Source organism: Loxodonta africana, chromosome 4 (assembly GCF_030014295.1).
Source record: "Loxodonta africana isolate mLoxAfr1 chromosome 4, mLoxAfr1.hap2, whole genome shotgun sequence".
In the NCBI taxonomy this organism is placed as follows: domain Eukaryota; kingdom Metazoa; phylum Chordata; class Mammalia; order Proboscidea; family Elephantidae; genus Loxodonta; species Loxodonta africana.
The window spans coordinates 23,039,309-23,066,223 of record NC_087345.1 but is presented as its reverse complement, the minus strand read 5'-3'; the positions used below and the strand labels follow the sequence as shown (position 1 = coordinate 23,066,223).

Sequence of the window (26,915 nt, the reverse complement as noted above, 5' to 3'; positions counted from 1 at the left end):
ACATATTACAAATACATATGTCTTAGAACAGGCATTGAGTATTGGATAAATGATTTCACCTATGCTACTGACAATATATAGGGTATAGGTTTTTACCAGGAACATATTTTTAGAGCTTCTCCAATTCGACATAGATACTGTTCTCATAAACCTACATACACCTATTTGAAGGCTCAGTTAATAATGCCATTAACTACATACAACAGACTGGTTTTTAAACAGGCCAAATGACAGTAACACTCACTACATCCCTCTGCATAATTGTACTCCCAGCACAGAAACACAGCTCTTATGCTATTTAATTACAACACTGATTGCACTACTTTAAACTGAAGAGGCATTGGGCGAGAAAATACGTATCTTCACTTTAAACGTTTTTAGAATTTTTTCTCTTCCAGAGATCACTACCTTATTGGTAGCTTAAAAAAAAGTAACACGGAGCAAGCTTCCTCATACCGTTTCCAAAAGATGATTTCAACATGAATCAACAGAAATAGTTTCTTAAAGTAGGTCATTGCCGTGGCAACCAGAGAGTGGTTTGGTGTACTCCAGTCACAATGACCTACTTTACAGCCTGTGCTAGAACAGCTTATATAACTAGATTTTCTACTTCTGTCTATAAAATAGTCTAAAAAAGGCAATGGTAAGATACAACATAATCCTACTGCTGCTGAAAACAAAGCATTAAAAATTAACAAGTATCTTTACCAGAATAAAGCCATCTGCTTCTGCACTTCAGTTTATAAAAAATATACATGCGCAATGAAAATCACACTTCAAATAAACCAAACAATTCATCGCTGACCTTAAACAACTAGTGTAAAGAATATAAACTAAGACCATTAAAACCATGTGGAGAATATTTCTTCTATTCTTTGCACGAAATAACAACAGAATTAGATTAAAAAATCAAACAGTTAAGTTTTGGCTATACTACCATAAAGGAGTCCCGATGGTGCAGACGGTTAAGTGCTTGGCTGTGAACCAAAAGGTTTGTGGTTCAAACCCACACAGCGGCTCCTCAGGAGAAAAACCTGGAGATCTGCTCCCATAAAGATTACAGCAAAGAAAACCCCACAGGGCAGTTCTACTCTGTCACATGGGGTCGCCATGAGTCAGAATCAACTCGACAGCACCCAACAACAACTATCATAAAGAAAAAAAAGTGGAGATTCTCAATCATTAACCATAGTTTATAGTGTTTCATTATAAATTAAAAAATTATCAATAGAAATTTCCCTCTACAAATTGAATAAAGTTTATACATACTACTTTTCTGGTTTGGAACAAAGGTTTCAAGCTTTCATCAAACTTAATCACTATTCATATTATCAGAGTATTTGTGATAAAAATTTTCCCTGAAGAGAACAGTTAGTATTCAATCAAGTATATATTTTGAAAAGCAAATTTTGCATTTTGACAAGTTCTAACGGTCATACGGTCATAAATCACTGGCTCTATACTCTGTTGCTTACTACTGCAAATATTTTGTAACGCCCTCTTTTAAATCCTGATATGAAAATTCATAGATAACTTATTCATATGTGAAATTTTTAAATATTAATTTTCTGCTATATACAGGAGAAATGAGAGCAAGGTAATTTATATTTTACAAAAAGTAACATGACTTCTGTATGTAAATACCTGGGCGTGTCACCAGAGGACAACAAATCAGTTGATGCCTACACCTACACACAGAACCATGTTAAATTCAACACCTACAAAAACAGACTGACACGGTTGTGTTTGCTGGTCACTCAAGCACCGTAAGTCATATCGCCTTTGGTAGCATGATTTTCTGAAATGTTGAGCAAAACTTTGCAATGTTCTGAACAAAACAAAGCACAATGCTTACTTGATTTATATAGGTGATAAACGCACTCCAGTAACAGTACATTTTAAAATTGTCCATAAAATACCCAGTATTTATACATAAAAATGGTCTTAGGCTCTAGATTCAGAAAATTATGAGTAAGTTTTTCACTTACATGAAATCTCTGGTAAAAGAGATATGAGTTATGTGGGACGTGGAATAATTATTTATTTTTAGGGACACTAACGTCATCTTGGGAGTTCCTGGATGGTGCAAATGATTAATGTGCTCAGCTGCTTACCAAAAGTTTGGAGGTTTGAGTGTACCCAGAGGCACCTCAGAATAAAGGCCTGGCTATCTACCTCTAAAAAAAAATCAGTCACTGAAAACCCTATGGAACACAGTTCTGCTCTGACACACTTGGGGTTGCCATAAGTCAGCACCAACTGGATAGCAACTGTTTTTTTTTTTTTAATCTCCATTCTTGAAACCAAAGAAAAACAAAACAAAACAAACCCGTTACCGTCGCGTCAATTCTGACTCATAGCAACCCTATAGGACAGAGTAGAGCTGCCCCATAGGGTTTCCAAGGAGCAGCTGGTGGATTTGAACTGCTGACCTTTTGGTTAGCAGCCTGAGCTCTTAATCACTGTGCCACCAGGGCTCCAAGTTCTTGGCTCCTCCTAATTCCACTAACAATTCCCCATCATTGTGATAACCAAAAACGACTCCCTAAATTTCTAAAACACTTTTTAAGGGGATATATTTTTCATTATTTATATAATTTCATTCACTGATCTAGGTTCCAGTACTGAGAGGGCTTAAAATCTAGAAAGGTACTTGAACGTGTACATGATGTACATGAATGTAACAGAATCTGTTATGGTAGAGGAAACCCTGGTGGCCTAGTGATTAAGAGCTACGGCTGCTAACCAAACGGTCAGCAGTTCGAATCCATCAGGCGCTCCTTGGCAACTCTATGGGGCAGTTCTACTCTGTCTTACAGGTTCGCTATGAGTTGGAATTGACTGCAACAGGTTTGTTTGTTTTTTGGTTATGGTAAAATGCAACATGTAAGAGACACACGGATCATTAACGTGCTGTGAAAAATCAGAAGGAGAAATCACTTCTGGATTTTTTCCTTGGGATAGTGAGGAAATTAGGCAAAATTTCAAGGATGTCATTATAGAGAGACGCCTTGTTGCATTACTATGATTTTAATAGCTGGTGAGATGAGGGAGAATGATTGGCCACCGGACCGTAACCTCCTTAAAGACTGGGAATAGGCCCTATTCACCGCATCCCAGTGCCTAGACAACGACTGACATATAGGAGGAGTTTCAGTAAGTATTTAATGACCAACCTTATCAGTAAATTAATGAAAGCAAGAAAAAGAGATATTAAAGACTTGATTCAATAGTCAATGGAGAAACAAGAAAGGTAAAGGGGAGAGAACATTTTCTGGCTGTCTTTTTTGCTGTGTACTTTAAAAACGATGCATATGAAACTCATCAAGGAGAAGTATGTTTTCTAAGGTAAATCAGCTAAGCAATCAAGTAAGAATTTTAATCTGGATGTAGCTTACTCCAAACCTGTGCTCTTTGCATTGTTATCATGTGACTTCCTATGCCGCTGCCGTCCAGTCAGCCCCCAACTAGGGGGACCCCATGTGTTACAGAATAGCACTGCTCCATAGGGTTTTCTTGGCTTTAGTCTTTACAGTCTTACAGTAGCAGTTCACCATGCCTTTCTTCCGGAGAGCTGCTGGGTGGGTTTGAACTGCCAACCTTTAGGTTAGCAGCCCATCACAAATCACTTATGCCACCCAGGCTCCTCTACGTAATAATCTAAAATGTTTTAGGAAAACTAATCTGATAGCTTTAAGGACATAAAGATGACTGGAACATAGTTTTTGCACTCAAGGTGGAGGACAGGAATGTGTTAGTTAAAACAGAATAGATTAACTTATACTGTAAGTTAATACTGTAAGTTACAAATAATCTCTATGTCTTAAAATAATAAAATTTGCTTCTCACTCATGCTCTACTGCAGATCAGCTAAAGGCATTTCTGTTCACATTCACTCAGTCAGGCGCCAAACATGGCTTCAAGAAGACAAGAAAGCATAAACTTCCTCCAGGGAGGAACACTGAATGATGTTAAACAGTAATAACATTTACCATAATATGTTAGCCAATATCAACATATATGTACCATGGGTGAATTCGTAGCCTTGGCGGCACACTGGTTAAGTATTTGGCTGCTAACCAAAGGATCAGCTGTTCAAATCTACCAGCCGCTCCTTGGAAACCCTACGGGGCAGTTCTACTCTGTCTTATAGGGTCACTATGAGTCGGAATCAACTCGAAGGCAATGGGTCAATGGGTTTTTTGGGTGAATTTTATAATAAAGGGATATTATGGCAGTACAGAAGAATCCTAACTCAAGGGGCGGGGGGGTCAGGAGAAGACACAAGGAAGAAAACATTTGAGCCAATCAATAGGAAACATTGCAATGAATACTTTATCAAGAAGAAAAAATAGGAAAGGGCAATCAAAACCAAATAAAGGAAACACATAAAAAGTAGTGTGTGTGTGGGGGGGGATTGGGAGTATGACTACAGTTATCATACCTTCTATACTAAGATGTGTATTCCCAATCCGAATTTTAATATTTCAAAATACACTCAAAATCAATGTCAAAAGGAATCTGCTAGCAACTTCTGACATATGTTGCATTATGCTGCCCTAATAACTGTTGTGTGCCATGGAGTCCATCCTGAGTCATAGTGACCCTATATGACAGAGTAGAACTGCTCAACAGGGATTCCTAGGCCGTAATATTTATGGGAGCGGATTGCCAGGTCTTTTCTTCTGAGAAGTGGCTGGTGATTTTGAACCACCAACCTTTTGGTTAATAGCTGAGCACTTAACCATTGTCCTACCAGGGCTCCTTAGGATTTCTGTAGAGCCTTGGTAACCCTGAGCTTCATCCAGGTTGGAGAGGACAGGAGATAAAACCCAAACTCCAACCAAGGTGAGAAAGCTAATTACAGACCCTCAAAATAAAGCCTGTATGTATAAGACACAAATCTTAAGTCACAGAATCAGACAAGGAGACTGCCCATGTCTATGCAGTTTGAGTTGAAATATAGCTGGAAAGAGAAAAACAGTAAGTTTACAGTGGAGAAACTTGGCAAACACTTTAACCACACGATCAAAGTATCATGTATGATGTGATAATATGTATGATGTGGTAAAAAGAGTACTTCTGATATTTCCCCCAAAAGTCTATAACTATGAGAAAACACCAGTTAAGCCCAAATTGAAGGCCATTCTCCAAATACTTGACCAGTACTCAAAACTGTAAAGGTCATGAAAAACAGGGAAAGCCTGAGAAACAGTAATAGACTAGAGGAGATTAAAAAGGCATACAACTAAACGCAACGTGGTATCCTGGGTGGCATCCTGGAACAGAAGAGGAACTTTAGTGGATATCTGAGTAAAGTCTGGACTTCAGTTAGTAGTATGGTTTCTGAGTTTTGATGAATGTGCCATGGTAACGTAAAATGTTAAACTTAGTGGAAACTGGGTAAGGAGTATACAGGAACTCTATGTCTTTTCTTTGCAAATCTTTTGAAAATCCAAAATTATTCAAAAATAAAATATTAAAAAAAGAAAAAGAAAGAAATCCTCCCTGAGAATGCATATCATCAATGGAGACTAGGGGAACTTACATGGTACCAAGCACCTCAAATGTAACATTGCATTTGAAGTGGTGCCAGGTTGGTTGAGACCTGAGATACGTTTACAAAAATCATAAATCCTTTCTGGATGCTCAATTTCAACCCATGCCTCAAAGAATTTCCACAAAAAAAAGTTCCACCAGAAATCAACAATGTTGGACTTTATCAATAAAGTGAAGAGACAACCTACAGATTGGGGGAAAATTTTGAGGAACCATATATCTAATAAGGGTCTAGTCTAATATCTAAAAAATATATAAAGCTTCTACAACTTAACAACAAAATGATAAACAACCAATCAAAAAATAGGCAAAAGGCTTAAACAGACATTTCACCAGAGGATATTCAAATGGCAAACAAGCACATGAAAAGATGCTCAACATCATTAGCCATTAGAGAGCTGCAAATCAAAACTACAATGAGATGCCACTTCACCCCTATTAGTAGAATGGCAATGATAAAAAACAAAACCACCCAGAAAACAGGTGTTGGTGAGGTTATGGAGAAAGACGAACGCTTATCCATTGCTGGTGGGAATATAAAATGTATAGTCACTGTGAGAAACAGTTTGGTGGTTCTTCAAAAAGCCGAATATGGGACTACCATGTGACCCAAAAATTCTAATCCTAGGTATACACCCAGAAGTAGTGAAGCCAGGAATGCAAACAGAAACCTGTACACCAATTTCACTGCAGTACTTTCACAATAAGCAAAGGTGGAAAATAATCAATCAATCAATCATAAAATACACAAGGAAACAAGAACTTAATTTTACCTGCAGAATGAAATGCATGAAAATGACCAAGAATTTTCCAAAACTTATGAAAGATAACAATTTATCAATTCAAGAAGCTCAATGAATCCCAAGCTAGGTAAGAAAGAAGAGAGAGATAATAGGGCAGAGGATAAGGGGTGATATGGGGAGGGGAGAGGTAAAGACAGAAACGAAAAAATAAAAATAGAAATATAGAGAAGACAAGGGCGAGTCAAAGAGAAAGCTCACCCCTAGAAAAATCATATTAAAACTCACAAAACCGAAGACAAAGAGATAACCTATAAGCAGTCAGAGAACATAGTACCCAACAATTGAAGAATATTTATCCTTTCAAGTACATATGAAAACTAACCCTGAATTATGCAGTAACACTGTAGTTAACAAATTTAAAGAAATTAGTATCATTCATATATTTTGAAATAAAAAAATACCTTTCTAAACAACTTATAGGACAAAGAACATCATAAGCAAATTTTATAAAATACATCAACTGAATAATAATGCAACTAACATGTATTTAGAAGGAAACTGAGAGGTGTAAATTAGAAAAGACAGCTTGAAATTAAGTAGAAAGGCAGCATAATACATGCTAAAAAAGCTGAAACAAGGAAATAATAAAAAACAAACCAAACCCGATGCAGTCAAGTCGATTCTGACTCATAGTGATCCTACAGGACAGAGTAGAACTGCCCCATAGTTTCCAACAGGCAGTTGTTCAAACAGAACAAAGGGGATACTGCACGGTTTAAAGTCTGGAAAGGTGTGCATCAGGGTTGTGTTTTCACCATACACATTCGATCTGTATGCTGAGCAAACAATCTGAGAAACTGGACTGTATGAAGAAGAATACAGCATCAGGACTGGAGGAAGACTTGTTAACAACCTCCGATATACAGACGACAAAACCGTGCCTGCTGAAGTGAGGAGGACTTGAAGTACTTACCGATGAAGATCCAAGACTACAGCCTTCAGTATGGTTTGTATTTTAACATAAAGAAAACAAAAATCCTCACAACTGGACTAAGAAGCAACATCATGGTAAATGGAGAAAAGACTGAAGTCACCAAGGATTATCATTTTAGACTGAATAGGTATGGTGAAAGGATACAACCGTGACACACACCTTTCCTGATTTTAAACTACGCAGTATCCCCTTGCTCTGTCTGAACGACTGCCATGGTATTTTCAGTTGCCTCGTATGCATGTGAAAGCTAGACAATGAATAAGAAAGAGCAAAGAAAAATCAATGCATTTGAATTACGGTGCTGGCAAACAACACTGAATACACCATGGACTGCCTGAAGGAACAAATCAGTCTTGGAAGAAGTACAGACAGAATGTTCCTCAGAAGCGAAGATGCTGAGAGCTCGTCTCACGTACTTTGGACGTGTGATCAGAAGGGACCTGTCCCTGGAGAAGGACATCATGCTTGGTAAAGTAGAGGATCAGCGAAAAAGAGGAAGACCCTCAACGAGATGGACTGACACAATGGGTTACAACAACGGACTCCAACACAGACAGCAACGATTGTCAGGATGGGGTGGGACCGGGGAGCGTTTCGTTCAGCTGCACATAGATAGGGTTGCTATGAGTTGGAACCGACTTGACGGCACCTAACAACAACAACTTCTGGAATCAATTTACATTAATACAATCTATGAAATGCATGCCTCCCTGATCTCAACATAACAGAAAGCTATTTATAACCTAGAAATCTTTTTAATCCTGTCTAATTTTAGAAACCATTGCAGTTCGACTATACCAGGTTAGGCCAAAATCAAATATGAGATGTACTTCTAGGCTTTAAGGGATTTACATACAACTAAAAAAAAAAAAAAAATTTTTTTTTTCAATAAAATCTGTCCATGTTTTCAAAGGCATGCTGTTTCAGATCTATGTGCAATACTTTTCTGTAGTCTAACAGCCCTATCTGAAATTTCTCTCCTCCAGAAAGAGACTAATAATGCTGAAAAATTATTGTTGTAATGTATGACCTAGCACATGTACCTTATTCAGGTCTGTCTGAGGTTTGGCCAATGGTCAAGATCTTTCCCATACTGACGTTACTGCCACAAATGATAGCAACATAATGCAATGTATCCATGTATCTATCCACCAAATATTGATTTATGAAGTGCCTACTCTGGACTAGACATTGTTCTTGGCACTGGGGTAAAGTAGAGAACAAAACAAAGTCAGGAAGTTTGCATGTTAGATGATATGATCTTAGTGATAATGTCTGCAAACATTTATAGAATATATACACTGCCCCAATTACTTTATACATATGCTCAACAACCCTTTAATATAGATTTCTTCACCATTTTAAAAAAAGGAAATTGAGGCATAGAGAGGTTAACTTGCCCAAGGATACACAAATGGTATAAAAGAGGCAGAGCCAGGATTTTAAGCCCAGGTAGCCTGGCTCCAGAGTCCAAGCTCTTTAACCAATATACTATATTTTCAGTGGTGATCATGTCTATGGAGAAAATGAAAACATGGTTGCAGGATATTGGAGGGGGGTATAATTGTGCAAACTTTTCTGTCCCATGTGTCACTGTATCTTTATACTGTTCACCTGTCCTCCCTCCCTCCCTTCCTTCCATCAGTCATTCCATCTATCTTTCCTTTTTTCTACCATCTATACATTTATCCTTCTTTGCAGGACTAGGCAGTCTTTCATTCTGTTGTGCACAGGGTAGCTATGAGTTGGAAATGACTGAACGACATCTAACAACAACAATATAATTTTATATAGAGTGGCCATGGACAGATTCATTGATATCCTACTGCCTCTTCAACATCTCCCTCTGGAGATCCCTCAAACTTTCTCCTCTCACAGTTTTCGAATCTCAGTTAAAGATGATTCTATCCTTCAAGTTACTCAGGCTAAAAATTCATCTGTTTGGCGAAGATAGGATAGCTTATGCTGCCGTAAAATAACCCCAAAATCAGTGACATGACACAACAAAGGTTTTTATTTTGCTCATATGGAGTCCACAGCAGCTCCGGGATATCCAAGGTAGTTATCCTCTACACAGTAACTTTACTATCCCAGCTGCTTTGACCTTGTGGCCCTATAGTTTCATCATAAGGCCTTCTCCACAGCAGGGAGAAGTATGCTGGGGCTTTGTGCTGCCTTAGCCCAACACTTCCTCACACAATTTACTGGCCAGAACTAGCCACATGGCCTTGCCAAACTGCAAAGGGAGCTAGGAGTGAAATACGTTATATGCCCAGGTAAGAAAGAAGAACTGTATATTGGTGGACACTAGTAATATCCACCTATCATTCTTGATCCCTCTTTCTTTCACACCCCACATCTAAAACTCTTGACAAACCTTATCAGCTCTACCTTTAAAGTATATCTAGAATCTGACTTACTTACTACCTTCACCTCTAACACTCTGGTTCAGTTCTCCATCATTTCTCATCTAGATCACTGCACTGGCGTTCTATCTGATTTCACTGCTTCCATCCTATGGGGCAGTTCTACTCTATCCTACAGGGTTGCTATGAGTCGGAATTGACTCCACAGCAACGTTTTTTTTTTTTTTTTTAAGTCCTTGCCTCCACTGCTCCGTAGTCTAATCTTCACCCAGATGCCAAATGTCATGTCACCTCTCTAAACATATCCTCCAATCACAACGGCTTCCCATTCCATTCAAAGTGAAAAAACAAAGTCCTTAAAATGGCTCTAAAGAATGATTAGGGGAACCATAATGGGAAGCCGTTGTGATTGGAGGATTTGTTTAGAGAGGTGACATGACACTAAGCCCCTCACTTTGTTCTAGTCACACACCCTTCTCACAACCCCTTCAACATGCCAGAAATGCTCCTACCTCAGTGCCTTGGCACAAGCTGTCTTTGTTCAAATGCCATCTTCTCAGTGAGGCCCTAACTACCCTATTTAAAACTGATCTTCCCCCCATTGCTGGCCCTTGACATTCCTGATCCTCCTTCCTTGCTATATTTTTCTCTTTAGTGTCATCATCTTACATGCTATATATATTTATTTATTTTCTGTCCCCACCTCTACCCAGAATATAAGCTCCATAACAGTGACATTTTTGTCTTTTTTGTTCACTGCATTCAGTAATCTTTTTAAGTGAATGAATGAAGATGGCATGTGAGCAGAAAAGGACACCTAAGTTAGTAAACAACCTATGCATATACCTGAGCAAGAGAGTATCACATAAAATGCAAAGGCCCACGCACATGAGATGTTGTACTTGTTTGAGGGGAAAAAAAGAGGCTAATACGCTTGGAGGTCAATTAGTAACGGAAAATAATAATTAAAAAACAACGGTAAAGATGTATTGGGAGTCAAATTACATGTCGCCATGTAAGCCATTATAGGGACTTTTGAGCAGAAGTGGAACATGATGTGACTTAGTTTTTAAAAGTATCACTGACTGTGGGGCGCACAAAATGGGTATCAGGCAAAGGGCAGAAATAAGAAGACAAGTTTAGGAGGCTACTGTAGTTCCCCAGGGGAAAGATAATAGTAGCATGGGCAAGAGCACTAATAGTGAAGATGAAAATAACAGCTGGAGTCTGGATAGGCATTCAAAAGGTAATATAGCAAAGGAAGTGTCATTACTAATCTGAAGTCCAAGGTAAAGGTCTGGGTTGAAGATATAAAACTGGGAGTCATCAGTACACAGGTGGTATGGATTTAAACTAACAAGGTTAGATATAAGAAAAGGACTGATGGAAGGAATGACCTTCACTTTGAAGGGACAGAAAGAATGATAGATTGAAAAGCAGAAAAGGCTGAATAAAGGGTAAATGTATAGATGATAGGAGAGAAGAAAAGATAGGTGAAATGACTGTTGGAAGGAAGGGAGGGAGGAAGGACAGATGAACCGGATAAAGACGCAATGACACACAGGACAGAGAAGGTTGCACAATACAGAGAAGAAAGGGCAAAGAGCGACAGTGTAGGGTGTAAGATGGTAAGAGAGTCAGGAACAAAAAGAAGGAGGTAGGAAGGTCTAGACGACAAAACCAAAATTTTAGAATCCTTAGTCTGACACGATTTTCAGCAATATATTAAAAGTCGATTTTATTTAAACACTGCCTTAAAAACCCTATGGAGCAGTTCCATTTTGCACACGTGCAGTTGCCATGAGTCTGAACTGACTTGATGGCAACAACAGCAAAGTGAGTTCTGAACCTGTCATGGACCTCAAACACAATCCATACTTGATTTAATACTTGAAAATGAGACATGTCTCCTGACTTTATGGATGCTACATAACTGGAGAAGGACATCACGCTTGGCAAAGTTACAGGGTCAGTGGAAAAGAGGAAGACCCTCAATGAGGTGGATTGACACAGTGGCTGCAACAATGTCCTCAGGCATAACAACGATTGTAAGGAGGGCACAGGACCAGGCAGTGTTTTGTTCGGTTGTACATAGGGTCGCTATGAGTCAGAACCGACTTGATGGCACTTAACAACAATATATAACTATATCATGGAACATGGTCTATGTTCAGAGAGAGAAATGTAAGAGGTGAAGCTAAATGAACCCAAGGTATTAACCCAACATTTCTTATTTGGCAAAAAGACTCATCTAAATTCACATTAATTTTTACTACTTTGAGATATTTTTGCATCGATTATTAATACTCCAATAACATACAGAGCTGCATATTCTGAGGTACTTTCTTTCATTTATACAACCAATATTTTGGTATCTACTTGGGATACAACGTATAAATCCAGAATTCCAGTCCTTGGTTCTCCACGGTTTAATGAGATTAAGATATGCTAATAATACAGTAATCATATTGTAGTATTCAAATCCATAGTGTTAAAGGAACATATAACAGAAAGCAATTACACTGAGAAAGATTGCTAGGAAAATGGTCTACCTCTATGCCTCCCATTTGGGCCATCCAAGTAAAAGCCTTGGACCCAGAACATTCTCTGATAAGTTGGCTGGGACTTGGGTCACCTCTTTTCTCGTAGTTCCTTCTCATTATCAGAGAAGGCTTCTCCCTGTTCTGGGCACAGAGGAGCTTTTCTACCTCTTGTATATGCGTAGGTACCATACCGTACCTGGCCTATCCCACTTCTATCTATTCCTGGCAGGGAAGGAATAGGATCTCTGCGCTGAACTGCTCATATACGGGATGAGCCTGCTGGCCATGGGAGGCCAGTGCCCACTAGTGAAGCTGATCTCACTGGCTCTTTTCTATGTGAGTGAAGTGTTTACTCATGCACTGACAGACCACATTCCTGGTCTTCTGGTGGCTCCTACAAACCCTGGCATGACAAAGATCCCTAAGGTATTACAAAGACGATGACTGATTTGAGGCTTTTTGTATCTGTCACAGCACTGTGTGGCAGCAGCTTAAGTCTGTCTTTAAGTATCTTTTAACTTCTCAGGTTGAATTACACTAGCATGTAATTTATACCTCCCTGATCCCCAAATCCCATAAAGGTATTTAAAATCTAGGACTTTTACTAGTCCATCTGTATTTTTAGAAATCAGTGGTTGTGTCTCAATGAAGATAGGCCAAAATCATGTGCAAAATCTACTTCTAGGCTTTAGACGATTAATATGGAACTAAATTTAGTCTATCTAACACGTGTACAAAAGAAAATGATAGAGCTATGTATACTGCTTTTCTGATAATGTTCCTAATGGAAAATTATCTTTTCCCAATAATGCTAATTTTAATCTAGGTATAATTCATGTTTTACAGAGGCTTTCACAGGGACTGTCAAGAAAAAAAAAAAAAGATTATAAAGGATGATTCAAGCACCTAGATCTTGGTTTCTAAATATCCTTCTCCATTACGACAAGCTAAGGCTCTATAAAGCCATAGATGATTCTAGCGCTAGGGCAGAGGAGGAGCAGGGAGTATCTCATGATGCCAGAAAGTAAGAAAGTGCTTAAGAAAAACAAGATGAGTGGATGTCAAAGGTGCCAAAGCTGGATAGTAATGGTTATAACCCAAAGAATAAAATAAAATAAAGAATACTTTTATAAGTAAATACTTGGAATAACTTTTCATTGCAAAAGAATTCCAATAGAAGAAGTAAGAGAAATAGAAAATCAGCATTTTAATACCACAGTAATAGCTGTTTCAGGTAAGATCCACTGATGAACACTAAAATTAGTGGGTGAAAGTTTAAGGAGAAACAGGATATCTGCATTGTTCCAAAGTATCTCCTAAGATATATTTATTAATTACAAAGGAAAAATTTTACAGTGCAGAATCCTGGCAGACACTACTTGAAACATGTGACCAAGCTTAATATCACCAGGAATACAATATACTGAATGAAAGGATGAAGTAAAAAAGCTGAACAGAAGATTCCAAAGGTCAGCTTGAGAAGACAAACTACCATAGTGACATGTTCAAAGACCTAGAGTTAAAAAACCAAAAGGGAAGAACACACTCAGCATTTCTCAAGGTGAAAGAGCTGAAGAAAAAAATTCAAGCCTTGAGTTGCAATACTGAAGGATTCTATGGGGAAAATATTAAACAACACGGGAAGCATCAAAAACAGATTGAAGGACTACATAGCTTCGCTGTATCAAAAAGAATTGGTTGACTTTCAAACATTTTGGGAGGTAGCATATAATCAGGAACCGACGGTAATGAAGGAAGAAGTCCAAGCTGCACTGAAGGCACAGGCAAACAACAAGACTCCAGGAACTGACCAATTGAGAGGTTTCAACAAATGGATGCAACGCTTAAGTGCTCACTCATCTATGCCAAGAAATTTGGAAGATGTCTACCTGGCCAATTGACTCAAAAGATCCATATTTATGCCTATTCCCAAGAAAGGTGATCTCACCAAATATGGAAATTATCAAACAATATCATTAATATCACACAGAAGTAAAATTTTGCTGAAGATCATTCAAAAGCGATTGCATCAGTACATCCACAGAGAACTGCACAGAAGTTCAAGCTAGATTCAGAAGAGGACGTGGAACCGAGGATATCATAGCTGGTGTCAGATGGACCCTGGCTGAAAGCAGAGAATACCAGAAAGATGTTTACCTGCGTTCTTTACTGACTATGCAAAGGCATTTGACTGTGTAGATCTTAAACTATGGATAACATTGCGAAGAATGGGAATTTCAGAACACACAATTGTGCTTGTGAGGCACCTGTACATAGATCAACAGAACAAGGGGATATTTGTGGTTTAAAGTCAGGAAAGGTGTGCGTCAGGGTTGTATCCTTTCACCATACTTATTTAATCTGTATGCTGAGCAAATGATCCGAGAAGCTGGACTATATGAAAAAGAATGGGGCATCAGGATTGGAGAAAGTCTCATTAACAATCTGCGTTATGCAGATGAAACAACCTTGCTTGCTGAAAGTGAAGAGAAATTGAAGCACTTACTGATGAAGATCAAACACCACAGCCTTCTATATGGATTATACCTCAACATAAAGAAAACAAAAATCCTCATAATTGGACCAATAAGCAAAATCATGATAAATGGAGAAAAGACTGAAATTGCCCAGGATTTCATTTTCTTTGGATCCACAATCAACACCCATGGAAGCAGCAGTCAAGAAATCAAATGATGCATTGCACTGGGCAAATCTGCTGCAAAAGACCTCTTTAAAGTGTTAAAAAGCAAAGATATTACCTCGAAGACTAAAGTGCACCTGACCCAAGCCACAGGTGTTTTCAATCGCATCATATGCACGGGAAAGCTGGACAGCGAATAAGGGAGACAGAAGAAGAATTGATGCCTTTGAATTATGGTGTTGGTGAAGAATATTGAATGTACCACAGACTGCCAACAGAACGAACAAATCTGTCTTGGAAGATGTACAACCAGAAACCTCCTTAGAAGCAAGGATGGTGAGACTACATCTCACATACTTTGGACAAGTTATCAGGAGGGATCAGTCCCTGGAGAAGGGTATTATGCTTGGTAAAGTAAAGACGGATTGACACAATGGCTGCAACAATGGGCTCAAGCATAACAATGACTGTGAGGATGGCACAGGACAGGGCAGTGTTTCATTCTGTTGTAAACGGGGTCGCTATGAGTTGGAACTGACTTGACAGCACCTAATGACAACAACAACAATAAAAAGACATTAATACCAGGTACCCCTGATGTGATGTGCTGAAAAGGGTACACCATGTCTGCGGTATTCTCCAAAATGCATAACTTTAAGAGTTAGAAAACATGAGATAAACTCAAACTGAGGCATATTCTACACAATACCTGACCAGTGCATGAAAGACAAGAAAAGGCTGAGAAATTGTTACTCATCAGAACTAGGGAAACGTGACAACTACCTGTAGTATGGGTTTTTTTTTTTTTTTTTAATTTTTATTGAGCTTCAATCAAGTCAGTCTGTCACATATAAGTTTATATACACCTTACTCCATACTCCCACTTGCTCTCCCCCTAATGAGTCAGCCCTTCCAGTCTCTCCTTTTGTGACAATTTTGCCAGCTTCCAACCCTCTCTACCCTCCCATCCCTCCTCCAGACAGGAGATGCCAACACAGTCTCAAGTGTCCACCTGATACAAATAGCTCACTCTTCATCAGCATCTCTCTCCTACCCACTGTCCAGTCCCTTCCATGTCTGAAGAGCTGTCTTCGGGAATGGTTCCCGTCCTGGGCCAACAGAAGGTTTGGGGACCATGACCGCTGGGATTCCTCTAGTCTCAGTCAGACCATTAAGTATGGTCTTTTTGTGAGAATTTGGGGTCTGCATTCCACTGATCTCCTGCTCCCTCAGGGGTTCTCTGTTGTGCTCCCTGTCAGGGCAGTCATCGGTTGTGGCCGAGCACCATCTAGTTCTTCTGGTCTCAGGATGATGTAAGTCTCTGGTTCATGTGGCCCTTTCTATCTCTTGGGCTCATAGTTATCATGTGACCTTGGTGTTCTGCATTCTCCTTTGATCCAGCTGGGTTGAGACCAATTGGTGCATCTTAGATGGCCGCTTGTTAGCTTTTAAGACCCCAGATGCCACAGTTCAAAGTGGGATGCAGAATGTTTTCATAATAGAATTATTTTGCCAATTGACTTAGAAGTCCCCTCAAACCATGGTCCCCAAACCCTCGCCCTGGCTCCGCTGACCTTCGAAGCATTCAGTTTATCCCAGAAACTTCTTTGCTTTTGGTCCAGTCCAGTTGAGCTGACCTTCCATGTATTGAGTATTGTCCTTCCCTTCACCTAAAGTAGTTCTTATCTACTAACTAATCAGTAAAAAACCCTCTCCCACCCTCCCTCCCTCCCCCCTTGTAACCACAAAAGTATGTGTTCTTCTCAGTTTATACTATTTCTCAAGATCTTATAATAGTGGTCTTATACAATATTTGTCCTTTTGCCTCTAATTTCACTCAGCATAATGCCTTCCAGGTTCCTCCATGTTATGAAATGTTTCACAGATTCGTCACTGTTCTTTATCGATGCGTAGTATTCCATTGTGTGAATATACCACAATTTATTTAACCATTCATCCGTAGATGGACACCTTGGTTGGTTCCAGCTTTTTGCTATTGTAAACAGAGCTGCAATAAACATGGGTATGCATATATCTGTTTGTGTGAAGGCTCTTCTTTCTCTAGGGTATATTCCGAGGAGTGGGATTTCTGGGTTGTATGGTAGTTCTATTTCTAACTGTTTATAAGATAACGCCAGATAGATTTCCAAAGTGGCTGTACCATTTTACATTCCCACCAGCAGTGTATAAGAATTCCAATCTCTCCGCAGCCTCTCCAACATTTATTATTTTGTGTTTTTTGGATTAATGGCAGCCTTGTTGGAGTGAGATGGAATCTCATCGTAGTTTTAATTTGCATTTTTCTAATGGCTAATGATCCAGAGCATTTCTCATGTATCTGTTAGCTGCCTGAGTATCTTCTTTAGTGAAGGGCATGTTCATATCCTTTGCCCACTTCTTGATTGGGTTGTTTGTCTTTTTGTGGTTGAGTTTTGACAGAATCATATAGATTTTAGAGATCAGGCGCTGGTCGGAGATGTCATAGCTGAAAATTCTTTCCGTATGGGGTTCTGAATTGGATCTTGGGACAGAAAAAAGACCTTAGTGGAAAAACTGGTAAAATACAAATAGTCTGTAGTTAGTACCAATGTTAATTTCTCAGTTTTGATAACTGTACTATGGCTATGTAAGATGTTAATATTAAGACATGATGAGTGAAGGGCGTATAGAACTCTGCATTAGTTTTGCAACTCTCTTGTATGTCTAAAATTTTTTCAAAAAATAACAACAAATAAATACATGAATCAGAGCGTCCACAAATAAACAGGTTTGGGAAGTTCTGTTTCTCTAATCAGTGTTACTCCTTCATGCTAACCACTTGAACAGTTCAATATATTCATTCACTTAAATAAATACCTGGGGGCCTACAATGTGCCAGGCATATTAAGTATTAGAGAAAAATAGAGCATGAGAGGTGGTGGAGGGATTGCTATTTCATGGGGTGATAAGAGAAGAGTTCGTTAATAAGGTGATACTGAGCGAAGTTCTGAAGTCAGGTAGTGAATCATGTGCACGTTTGGGGAAGGGAACAGCAAGTGCAAGGGTCCAGATATTCAATGGTGTGCTTGAGGAACAAGATGGCCAGTGTGACTGCAGCATAGTGAGGGAGAGGAAGAGGGTAAAAAATAAGGTTGGGGAAGGAAATCGTTTAGGGTCTTTGGCTGCTAATGAAAGAGTCGGCAGTTCGAATCTACCAGGCGCTTCTTGGAAACTCTATGGGGCAGTTCTACCCTGCTGGAATTGACTCGATGGCAATTGGATTCTTTTTTTTTTTTGTCATCGTAAGGGTCTTAGCTATTATAAGTGAAATGGAAAGCAACTGGAAGGTTGTGAGAAGATTGAAGGGTTTAGCAGAATCATTTTGACCGTGTGAAGAACTAGGGTGGGGGTGGGGTGAAGGCAGAGAGATCCATTAAGAAAAATTATAGCAGTTATCCAGGTGAGAGGTGATGATGGTTCAGGCCAGGCTACTATCAATGAAAGGGATGAGAAATTATTTGATTCTGGATATATTTTAAAAGTATTACCTACAGGATCACCTAATGGATTGGATGTGAGATACAAGAAAAAGAGGGGATACAGGAAGAACAGCTTTTGGGATTTTGTGGCTTTTTGTTTTATTCTGTTTGTTTTACGGGTAAAAATGAAGTGTTCGATTTTAATTTTTTGTTCGTATTTATTATTCCCTCCTTTGACTTTATTTTTCTGATTTTTTTCAACTTCTTAGACATAGATGCTTAGAACACAGATTTTTCAGTCTTTTTTTCAACTACATGCTTTCAGGACTATAAGTGTCCATCCAAATACTGTTTTAGCCATATCCCACAAATTTTGATATGTCTTTTGTATTATCATTTAGTTCAAAATATTTTAAATTTTCCACTGTGATTTCTTGGGTGATTTATAAGTATATTGCTTGATTATTAATATATGGAGGTTTTATTATCTTTTTGTTATTAATTCCTAGCTTATTCCACAGTCATCAGAGAACGTCCTGTTATCCCTGTGTTTTGACATTTTGAGACTTGTTTTATGACCCAGAATACAATTAATTTCGTAAAATTTTTGATGTGCCCATGAAAAGAATGCGTATTCTGCAGGTGTTAGATAAAATGCTCTAAGTGAATTTGTTGTTAATTAAGGTTGTTAATTGTATTGTTCCAATCTTCTACAACACCACTGATTAACAACCTTAACTAACAACAAATTCACATAGAACATTTGTCCTGGAGAAGGACATCATGATTGGTAAAGCAGAGAGTCAGTGAAAAAGAGGAAGACCCTCAATGAGATGGACTGACACAATGACTGCAAAAAGGGGCTTAAGCATAACAATTGTGAGGATGGTGCAGGACTGGGCAGTGTTTCTTTCTGTTCTACACAGGGTTGCTATGAGTCGGAACCAACTTGACGGCACCTAACAACAACAATGTGAATCAACTTAAGGTTGTTAATTGTATTGTTCCAATCTTCGACAACGCCACTGATTTTTGGTCGGCTTGCTCTATTAGTTTTTGAAAGACATGTATTACTGTCTGTCTGTATTATGGACTTTTCTATTTCTTCTTTTTAGTTCTGTAAGTTTTTGGTTTATGTATTTTGAGGCTGTTTTGTATATACAAATTTAGAATTGCTACATTTTCCTGGGAAATTGTCCATTTTATCATTGTGAAATGACCCTTTTTACCTCTAATAATAATGCTTCTTGACTTATACTCTCTACTTTAACTGATACTGGTAAAGCCATGACAGCTTTCTTTCTATTAGTGTATGCATGGTATACCTCTGTCCATCCTTTAAAATTCAACCTTCCTACATCCTCATAATTAAGGTGTGTTTCTTATAAGCAGCGTATTTTAAGTTGAACCAAATGAAACTGCTGATACTAAGAATGTTTTGATATTAAGATAAAAAACATAAGTTTTATATAGCTAACCTAGTAGTTGGTTTTATTTATTTTTTAACCCATTCTAGCAATCTTTGTTGAATTTTGAATAACAGTCGTATTAACTGGTCTTCCTTGTAGGCATATGGATATTATCCTATCACTGAGAGTGCTGTACTTCAGGAAAGATCAAGTTGCAATAGTGAAGGGTTCCATGGGGAAAATATTAAATGACGCAGGAAGCGTCAAAAGAAGATGGAAGGAATACACAGTCATTATACCAAAAAGAATTAGTCGATATTCAACCATTTCAAGAGGTGGCATATGATCAGGAACCAATGGTACTGAAGGAAGAAGCATTGAAAGCATTGGCGAAAAACAAGGCTCCAGGAATTGATGGAATGTAAGTTGAGATGTTTCAACAAACACATGCAGTGCTGGAGGTGCTCACTCGTCTATGCCAAGAAATATGGAAGACAGCTTCCTGGCCAACTGACTGGAAGAGATCCATATTTACACCTATCCCCAAGAAAGGTGATCTAACTGAATGTGGAAATTACAGAATAATATCATTAATATCACACGCAAGCAAAATTTTGCTGAAGATCATTCAAAAATAATTGCAGCAGTATATCAACAGGGAACTGCCAGAAATTCAAGCTGGATTCAGAAGAGGACATGGAACCAGGGATATCATTGCTGATATCACATGGATCCTGGCTGAAAGCTGAGAATACCAGAAGGATGTTTACCTGTGTTTTATTGACTATGCAAAGGCATTCGACTGTGTGGATCATAACAAACTATGGATAACATTGCAAAGAACGGGAATTCCAGAACACTTAATTGTGCTCATGAGGAACCTTTACATAGATCAAGAGGCAGTTGTTCGGACAGAACAAGGGGATACTGATTGGTTTAAAATCAGGAAAGATGTGCGTCAGGGTTGTATTCTTTCACCATACCTATTTAATCAGCATGCTGAACAAATAATCCAAGAAGCTGGACTATATGAAGAAGAACGGGGCATCAGGATTGGAGGAAGACTCATTAACAACCTGCGTTATGCAGATGACACAACCTTGCTTGCTGAAAGTGAAGAGGACTTGAAGCACTTACTAATGAAGATCAAAGACCACAGCCTTCAGTATGGATTGCACCTCAACATAAAGAAAACAAAAATCCTCACAACTGGACCAATGAGGAGCGTCATGATAAACAGAGAAAAGACTGAAGTTGTCAAGGATTTCATTTTACTTGGATCCACAATCAACAGCCATGCAAGCAGCAGTCAAGAAATCAAAAGACACATTGCATTGGGTAAATCTGCTGCAAAGACCTCTTCAAAGTGTTGAAGAGCAAGGATGTCACCCTGAAGAGTAAGATGCACCTGACCCAAGCCATGGTATTTTCAATCACATCATATGCATGTGAAAGCTGGACAATGAATAAGGAAGACCGAAGAGAGGTGACGCCTTTGAATTGTGGTGTTGATGAAGAACATTGAATATACCATAGGTAGGGCCAAAAGAATGAACAAATCTGTCTTGGAAGAAGTGCGGCCAGAATGCTCCTTAGAGGCAAGGATGGCGAGACTGCGTCTTACATACTTTGGATATGTTGTCAGGAGGGATGAGTCCCTGGAGAAAGACATCATGCTTGGCAGAGTACAGGGTCAGCAGAAAAGAGGAAGACTCTCAACCAGGTGGACTGACACAATGGCTGCAACAATGAGTTCAAGCATAACAACGATTCTAAGGATGGCGCATGACCGGACAGTGTTTTGTTCTGTTGTGCATAGGGTTCCTATGAGTCAGAAACGACTTGACGGCACCTAACAACAACAACAACAAGCAATCTTTGTTAATTGGGGAATTTGGTCTACTTATTGTTAAGCTAACAGAACTACCAATATAAAAAAAAAAAACTTACGAACTTAATATTTGTCCCATTTGTTCTGTCTTCTTTTAAATTATTTTTTAAAGCATTTTCTTCTGTTCTTAGACTGTTGTAATTCCTTTTATTATTCTTTAAGAGTTTACCTAGAAATCACAACATACATCCTTGAATTCTTATATAGTTTAATATAAATTAGTACTTTTATACCTTATTGGCTTGACCTTTCACCAGTTTTAAGAAAATCTCAGTTGCTACGTTTTTAAACATTACTTCCAGACCATTTTCTGTCTCCTCTTTCGGGGATTTCAATACAATATACCAGACCCTTTCTATCATATGCCATAAAAAAGCCATATGTCTCTCATATTCTTTTCTTTCTTATCTTATTGTCTCTCTGTATTTCAGAGTCTGGCTATTACCTTCTAAACTATATTCCAGTACACTAACCCTCTCCTCAGCTACAGCTAAACTGCTGTTAACACTACACATTGACATATTAATCTCAGTGATGTATTTTTCATTTTTTAGCACTTCCATTTGATTATTTTTATAGTTTTCTGTCAAAATTCTCTGTCTTATCCAACTTCTTAAAAATATTAATCACAGTTGTTTTCAGGTTCACAATCAATAACTCTACTATCTGGATCTCCTATGTGTGTCTGTTTCTAGTTGTCTTTTTCTTTGGTTTTCAATTATTTCTCCCCTTTTACTATGCCTGGTTATTTTTAGTTGAGTGCCAGATATGCGTGATACACTAGGCTCCAGATGATATCTTTTTTTTAGAGAGAATTAACTTTGCTTGTGGCAGGCTTCTAAGATAGAGCAGATCTCATTAATCTAACTGAGCTGACTTAATGCTGAAATTCAATACAGGTTATTTTATTCACCCCACTCCTAGAATGTTGCCCTTCAGGGGTTCCAACCAAAAGTTGGGAGTATTTTCCAAGGCCCTTCTTCTCTGGCAGGCCCTGAACACCAACTTTTTTTCTTCTAGCCAATCTTCTCATTTTCAGAATGCAAAGGGAAACCATTTTCCCTTTCCACCCTGGGTTCTCAGTGTCCATTCAGTTTTCAGTTTTTCTGTCCTTTCCTGCCTTCTCAGCTTTGCTTTTGGGCAGGTGTTGCCCATTTGGTCTTGTATACTTGATTGAACTGAGAAGTACATTCCTCACATGTGTTACTGTTTGTTTTAGAGGCCTGTCTAATCTCTGGCTGGGCAGTTCTACTCTGTCCTACAGGGTCGTTATGAGTCAGGTATCAACTCGATGGCAATGGTTTTTAATCTTTGGCTGAAAAGTGGACTTCAGGAGTAGCTTCAGTTCTGAATTAGCAGGGTGTCTGGGGTCCTAGTCTCAGGGGTTCCTCAGGTCTCTGTCAGGCCAGTAAGTCTGGTCTTTTTTTGTGAATTGCAATTTTGTTCTACATTTTTCTCTCACTCTGCCTAGGACTCTCTATTGTGATCCCCGACAGAGTGGTCAGTGGTGGCAGCTGGGCACCATCTAGTTCTTCCGGACTCATGCTGGTGGAAGCTGTGGTTCTTGTGGTCCATTAGTCCTTTGGCCTTATATCTTCCTTGTGTCTTTGGTTTTCTTCATTCTCCTTTGCTCCGAATGTGCTGGGACTAACAGATGTATCCTAGATGGCTGCTTGCAAGGTTTTAAGAACCCAGATGCTATTCACCAAAGTAAGATGTAGAATATTTTCTTTATGAACTATGTTATGCCAACTGACCTACAAGTCCTTTGAGACCATTGTCCCCAGTCCTCAGCCCCAGTAACTTGGTTCCTCAAGATGTATGGATGTGTCTAGGAAGCTTCTATGACTTTGCCGTGGTCAAGTTGTGCAGATTTCCCCTATATTGTGTGTTGTCTTTTCTTTCACCAAAGTTAACAATTGTCTACTATCTAGTTAGTGAATTTTCCCTCCCTAGTATCCATCAAAGATTGTTTTTTTCTGTGTGTAAACCTTTTCTAGTAGTTTTATAATAGTGGTCTCATACATTATCTGTCCTTTTGTGATTGACTTATTTCACTCAGGATAATGCCCTCCAGGTTCATCCACGTGTGAGATGTTTCGAGGATTCATCACTGTTCTTTAAAGTTGCATAGAGTTCCACTGTGCATATGTATCATAATTTTGTTCAACCATTCATCTGTTGATAGGCACTTAGGTTATTTCCATCTTTCTGCCATTGTGAACAATGCTGCAATGAACATGAGTGTGCATGTCGATTTGTGTGATGGTTCTTATTTCTCTAAGAAATATTCCCAGGAGTGGGACTGCTGGATCATATGGTATTTCTGGCTTTTTAAGGAGGTTCTGTATTGGTTTCCATAGTGTTTGGACCATTTTACATTCCCACCAGCAGTACATTAAGAGTTTCAATCTCTCCTCAACCTCTCCAACATCTGTCATTTTTTTTTTTTTCTGCCAGTAATGTTGGGGTGAAGATGGTATCTCGTTGTAGTTTTCATCTGGATTTCTCTAATGGCTAAGAAGGAGAATTGACACCTTTGAATTGTGGTGTTGGTGAAGAATATTGAATACACCATGGAATGCCAAAAGGACAAACAAATCTATCTTGGAAGAAGTACAACCAGAATGCTCCTTAGAGGCAAGGATGGCAAGACTATATCTCACATACTTTGTACATGCTGTCAGGAGGGATCAGCCCCTGGGGAAGGACATAATGCTTGGTAAAGCAGAGGATCAATGAAAAAGAGGAAGACCCTCAATGAGAGGGATTGACACAGTGGCTGTAACAATGGGCTCAAGCATAGCAATAGTTGTGAGGATGGTGCAGGACCGAGCAGTGTTTCATTCTGTTGTGCATAGGGTCGGGGTCACTATGAGTCAGAACTGACTCAACGGCACCTAACAACAACAAATGGCTAATGATCGGGAGCATTTCTTCATGTGCCTGTTAGCCACCTGAATGTCTTTGGTGAAGTGTCTGTTCATATCCTTTGCCCATTTTTTAATTGGATTATTTGTCTTTTTGTTGTTGAGTTGTTGAAGCAATTCTATAGATTTTAGGGATTAGAACCTTGTTGGATATGCCGTAGCCAAATTTTTTTTTTCTCAATCTGTAGGTTCTCTTTTTACTCTTTTGGTGAAGTCTTTTGATGAGCATTTTAAGTGTTTAATTTTTAGGAGCTCCCAGTTATCTAGTTTATCTTCTGCTTGTGCACTGTTTATATTGTTATTTATGCCATGTATTAGTGACCCTAGCATTGTCCTTATTTTTTTCTTACATGTTCTTTATTGATTTAGATTTTATATTTAGGTCTTTGATCTTTGTTTTTTAATTAATTTTTATTGTGCTTTAAGCGAAAGTTTACAAGTCTCTCATACAAAAATTTATATACACCTTGCTATACACTCCTAATTGCTCTCCCCCTAATGAGACAGCACACTCCTTCCCTCCACTCTCTCTCTTCGTGTCCATTCAGGCAGCTTCTGGCCCCCTCTGCCCTCTCATCTCCCCTCCAGACAGAAGATGCCAACACGGTCTCATGTGTTTACTTGATCCAAGAAGCTCATTCTTCACCAGTATCATTTTCCAACCCACATTCCAGCCCAATCCCTGTCTGAAGAGTTAGCTTTGGGAATGGTTCCCGTCTTGGGCTAACAGAAGGTCTGGGGACCAGGACCTCCAGGGTTCTTCTAGTCCCAGTCTGACCATTAAGTCTGGTCTTTTTACAAGAATTTGGGGTCTGCATCCCACTGCTCTCCTGCTCCCTCGGGGGCTCTCTGTTTTGTTCCCTGTCAGGGCAGTCATCAGTTGTGGCTGGGCACCATCTAGTTCTTCTGGTCTCAGGCTGATGTAGTCCGTAGTTTATGAAGTCCTTTCTGCCTCAGGCTCGTAATTACCTTGTGTCTTTGATGTTCTTCATTCTTCCTTGCTCCAGGTGGGTTGAGACCAATTGATGCATCTTAGATAGCCGCTTGCTAGCGTTTAAGACTCTAGACGCCACTCTCCAAAGTGGAATGCAGAATGTCTTTGATCATTTTGAGTTAGTTTTTGTGTATGGTGTGAGGTATGGGTACTGTTTAATTTTTTTACAGATGGACATCCAGTTTTGTCAGCACCATTTGTTAAAAAGACTGTCTTTTCCCTATTTAACGGACTTTGGTCCTTTCTCAAAGATCAGCTGACCGTACCCACTGCCATCAAGTCGATTCCGACTCATAGCGACCCTATAGGACAGAGTAGAACTAACCTGTAGAGTTTCCAAGGAGTGCCTGGTGGATTCAAACTGCTGACCTTTTGCTTAGAAGCCACAGCAGTCAACCACTACACCACCAGGGTTTCAGCTGACTGTAGGTGGATGAATTTACACTGGGGTTTCTGATACTGTTCGACTGGTCTAGGTGTCTGTTGTACCAGTACCAGGCTGTTATAACTACTGTGGCTGTACGGTAGGACCCAAGATCAGGCAGTGTGTGGCCTCCTACTTCGTTCTTTTTCTTCATTAATGCTTTCCTCATCTGAGGCCTCTTTCCATATAAAGTTGGTGATTAATATTTCCATCTCGTTAAAGAATGCTATTGGTATTTGGATTGGGACTGGCATTTTCTTGAGATACAAAAATACAGAATCCCCATCCTTGAAGTTTCTCAAATTTAATAAAAATAAGACATGCAGATAAATTGCAAAATTGTATTATTAAAGTGCATGGCGTCAGTGAACAGAAGAGCCAAAAGAATCTTGTCAAGCAGGCCACAAAGCTTCAGAAAGATGCTTAATATAAGCCTTTCAGTATCACAGTATTCTACTTTGTGATAACAGTGTAAGCTGATCTTTAACAGAAGTATCATGTATCTTCTAGAATTGAATTACACTAGTATAAGTCTATTAACTTATGCTGCCCTGATTTCAAAAAATCACACAGAGGTATATGTAATCTAGGCTTCTTACTAACCATTGTCTATTTTTAGAGAGCCTCTCATTGTTATCCCAAAAAGACAGGCAAAATCAGGCAGAAAATCTACTCTGGGTCTTCAAGGGATTTATGTGGAATTAAATAAAATCTGTCAAACATTTATATAAAGGCAAACTGCCTGAGAGTTATAATTGTTTTCTGTAGTCACATAGCCTAAAAGAAATTTCTCTCCTCAAAAATTTATTAAAAGATGATGAAAACTATTGATTTTTCTGATTTACAAGTTATATTACACACGACTATTCCAAGATTGTCAGAGGCTTTTTTCAGTGGTAACCTGACAGGACTTCCAGAAAAGAAATCACGAAGGTCATAGAAGGTGAACTACATTATCCTGAT

At 38.9% G+C, this 26,915-nt stretch overlaps 1 protein-coding gene and 1 pseudogene across 3 annotated transcripts in view; one reads left to right on the top strand and one right to left on the bottom strand.

The window, feature by feature from the left end:
• CRY1 (cryptochrome circadian regulator 1) overlaps window positions 1–26,915 on the bottom strand; it is a 120,251-nt gene that overhangs the window by 41,807 nt on the left and 51,529 nt on the right. The gene's annotated exons all lie outside the window — the stretch shown is intronic.
• LOC111751956 (TLC domain-containing protein 3A-like) overlaps window positions 7,689–26,915 on the top strand; it is a 53,841-nt pseudogene continuing 34,614 nt past the window's right edge.